Genomic DNA, 4315 nt, shown 5'->3' on the forward strand with positions numbered 1-4315 from the left:
TGGCGAAGATCAAAAACTCGGGTGACAGCAGATGCTGGCAAGGATGTGGAGAAACAGGAACACTCCTCCATTGCTGGTGGGATTGCAAGCTGGTACAACCACTCTGGAAATCAGTTTGGAGGTTCCTCAGAAAATTGGACATAGTACTACTTGAGGACCCAGCAATACCTCTCCTGGCCATATATCTAGAAGATGTTCCAATATGTGATAAGGACACATGCTCCACTATGTTCATAGCAGCCAGAAGATGGAAAGAATCCAGATGTCCCTCAACAGAGGCATGGATACAGAAAATGTGGTACATTTACACAATGGAGTATTACTCAGCAATTATTCCTAGGCAAATGGATGGACCTGGAAGATACCATTCTGAGTGAGTTTCCTTCTTTTTATTTTTTTTTTAATTTTTAATATTTTTATTACATATTTTCCTCAGTTACATTTCCAATGCTATCCCAAAAGTCCCCCATAGCGCCCCCCACTTCCCTACCCACCCATTCCCATTCTTTTGGCCCTGGCATTCCCCTATATTGGGGCATATAAAGTTTGCAAGTCCAATGGGCCTCTCTTTCCAGTGATGGCCGACTAGGCCATCTTTCGATACATATACAGCTAGAGACAAGAGCTCCGGGGTTCTGGTTAGTTCATCATGTTGTTCCAACTATAGGGTTGCAGATCCCTTTAGCTCCTTGGGTACTTTCTCTAGCTTCTCCATTGGGAACCCTGTGATCCATCCAATAGCTGACTGTGTGCATCCACTTCTGTGTTTGCTAGGCCCCGGCATAGTCTCACAAGAGACAGCTATATCTGGGTCCTTTCAGCAAAATCTTGCTAGTGTATGCAATGGTGTGAGCGATTGGAATCTGATTATGGGATGGATCCCTGGATATGGCAGTCTCTAGATGGTCCATCCTTTCATCACAGCTCCAAACTTTGTCTCTGTAACTCCTTCCATGGGTGTTTTGTTCCCAATTCCAAGAAGGGGCACAGTGTCCACACTTTGGTCTTCATTCTTCTTGAGTTTCATGCATTTAGCAAATTGTATCTTATATCTTGGGTATCCTAAGTTTGGGGCTAATATCCACTTATCAGTGAATACATATTGTGTGAGTTCCTTTGTGGTTGTGTTACCTCACTCAAGATGATGCCCTCCAAGTCCATCCATTTGGCTAGGAATTTCATAAATTCATTCTTTTTAATAGCTGAGTAGTACTCCATTGTGTAAATGTGCCATATTTTCTGTATCCATTCCTCTGTTGAGGGGCATCTGGGTTCTTTCCAGCTTCTGGCTATTATAAATAAGGCTGCTATGAGCATAGTGGAGCATGTGTCCTTCTTACCGGTTGGAACATCTTCTGGATATATGCCCAGGAGGGGTATTGCGGGATCCTGTTGTACTATGTCCAATTTTCTGAGGAACCGCCAGACTGATTTCCAGAGTGGTTGTACAAGCTTGCAATCCCACCAACAATGGAGGAGTGTTCCTCTTTCTCCACATCCCCGCCAGCATCTGCTGTCACCTGAATTTTTGATCTTAGCCATTCTGCCTGGTGTGAGGTGGAATCTCAGGGTTGTTTTGATTTGCATTTCCCTGATGATTAAGGATGTTGAACATTTTTTCAGGTGCTTCTCTGCCATTCGGTATTCCTCAGGTGAGGTTTCCTTCTTTTTAAACGTGAAGATAAAACTACTAAGCCCAGAGGATTGTTATGCAATGTCCTATTGTATTAAGTAGTGTGAAAGGGACACATAGTAATTATTAATTACCAGTCTTAGGCTAGAGATCATTAATAATCTTCTGATCCTAGACAAAGAGTTCAAATTAAGACTTATGAAAATATAAAGTCAATTAAGGATTTTTTTCATAATCTCTAAATTCTTTATGAGTGATATGACATGAAACTATAGTCAGAAAAGGAACAGCTGTGTGATGTGTTAGAAATGGACAAATCAGAGGGCAATAAAGGCAAGGCAAAAGTTAGGACAAAGTGACAGATAAAAAAGGGGTGTGTTAACAATGCCTATGTGATTGGCCAGCACATCCACACTGCCCTGTTTACCCTGTCATTAGTAAAGACCTTGTGTGATGTGCCTGGAGACTCTACCCTTTCTCAATGTTTGGCCCAAGAGGAGAAGACATAGTAATTACTTGTAGTAGGGGTTCCTCATTTGTTCTAAAGCATTTCTACTCTGGGCCCATGAACAAGCAGCCAAGTCTTTAGAAGATTGTGAGAGAACAAGAGTGGGAGGAAGCTCTCTAGCATAGTTTGATCAGGGCTTTTTGATTGCATTGTGAAATGTCCTGAGTGCTAGGAGTACAGGAATGTACTACCAGACCTGACTCTAGAGATGCCAGAGACTAAATTTTGAGTTTGAAATTTTGAATCTTTTCCTGGGTTGATGATATATGTGTTACTGGCCACATTCACCATGCTAGGTGACTTGGGCTCAGCCATACACTCCTACCAAATAATATCCTATTCTACAGAGAATTGTGCCACAGAGCCCAGAAATTTGGTAGGCTAAGTATATTAAATGCATTTTTTTTACTTTTGATATTTTCTTTTATTGTTTATTTCTTTTTTGTTAAACTAGTAAAATTTGTTTTAAAATATACAACTTAATATAGACTTTTTTTGGCTTTTCAAGTAATGACAGACTTGTATTGTTGCATACATAGTTTTTCGTATGCTTCTGTGTTCTTGCTACTCAGTGACTAAATTTTATTAACATGTAAACCGTTATGCCCCAAAGTAAAGACCAACTGTCAAACTGGGCAGTTTTATTTTCCTTTACAACTTAATACTTTTTGTTTGTTTGTTTTTTAGGCTGGCCTCGAACTCAGAAATCTGCCTGCCTCTGCTTCCCAAGTGCTGGGATTAAAGGTGTGGGCCACCACGCCTGTTTTTGTTTTTTTAGATTTATCTATTATTTTTATGTAAGTACTATAGCTATCTTCAAACACACCAGGAGAGGGCGTCAGATATCATTATGGATGGTTGTGAGCCACCACAAGGTTGCTGGGATTTGAACTCAGGACCTTTGGAAGAGCAGTCAGTGCTCTTAACCACTAAGGCATCTCTCCAGCCCCAATAAATACTTCTTGATGACTGCACATTGGGTAAGGCTGCTTGGTAGTTCACAAAGACCCCAGCGATAATGTTTTCCCGACAGGGTGTGGTCTTCAGTATTGAGTGGAATGACGTGTATGAATGATGTCACTGTCAGACCACCAAGACTGCATTTATGCACCCGTCGTTCTCAGGATTGTTGGTAACTTGGGCATACTTTCCCTAAATAACTTTGCCTCCTTGTGTCACAAGTCCAACTCTCTCACATTCACTTCAATAACTGTACCTTTGGTCATCACACCCAGGGTTGTATATAATGGGGTGATGGATTCTTTTTCACACCGAGAATAGGCAGGCAAAAGGTAGCTTTCAGAGCAGGGTGTGTGACATGGGCTTTTTTGAAACGTAGACCCATAGGCCTAATGAATCTTTCATATTTAGGTGGTTTTCTTGTAAAGCCATCACCAACAAAGCAGACTTTAGTAACCATTCTCTTCCATACCTTCTTTTTTCTTTTTCCTGTTCGAATAACTTTCAATACTTCTGTTTCTCGGTGGGCACGAACTTTGGGTAGAGGGACCTCCCATTTTCCCGCCTTTTCTTTCCGTTTCTGCTTAATCATGTTGGAAAGTACTTTTGCTCTTGACTGCCCCTCTCTGTCCAGCAGGTAGGCGGGGACTGCTCTCTGCGGAGTCTTCTCATCATCCTTCTGCTTGGTTTCTCTTCTCATGCATCTTAATAGTCTTTTTCATTTGTATTTTCTCAGCATGGCGCTGTTTATGGTAAAGCTTAGCCTTCAGGCCAATCTTTTTTTTTTTTTTTTTTTTTTTTTTTTGCCTTCTTTGAATTTTCATGGGCCCTCCGACCTTCTTTCTTTCTCTTTTTTTCATGGTAGTCCAAACGATATCCATATCATTTGCGGTGCAATTCAATATATTCATTTTGTGGCATGATGACAGCCACGGAGCAGCGGTCAGTGACCTCCCGGGTCTCAAAAAACTCTTAATTTCTGGGTGTCACTGTTCCATGAGCCTGCCTCGTCCAATATAAACATTTTTTAAGTCATCAAAATAATTTATAATAGTTAAATGCCTCTTAAATATACATGATGTCTTCTGAAGCTAAAAGTAATATGCACTCAAGCACTCGGGAGGCAGAGGCAGGCGGATTTCTGAGTTCGAGGCCAGCCTGGTCTACAAAGTGAGTTCCAGGACAGCCAAGGCTACACAGAGAAACCCTGTCTC

General features: G+C 41.3%; 1 pseudogene; it reads right to left on the minus strand.

Annotated features, from left to right (window-relative positions):
- Positions 1–3293: 3293 nt before the first annotated feature.
- On the minus strand, positions 3294–4012 carry LOC147000656 (ribosome biogenesis protein NSA2 homolog pseudogene; annotated as a pseudogene).
- Positions 4013–4315: the final 303 nt, after the last annotated feature.

The sequence above is a fragment of the Mus caroli genome, unplaced genomic scaffold, assembly GCF_978045245.1.
Source record: "Mus caroli unplaced genomic scaffold, Mus_caroli_1 scaffold_17, whole genome shotgun sequence".
NCBI lineage: Eukaryota > Metazoa > Chordata > Mammalia > Rodentia > Muridae > Mus > Mus caroli.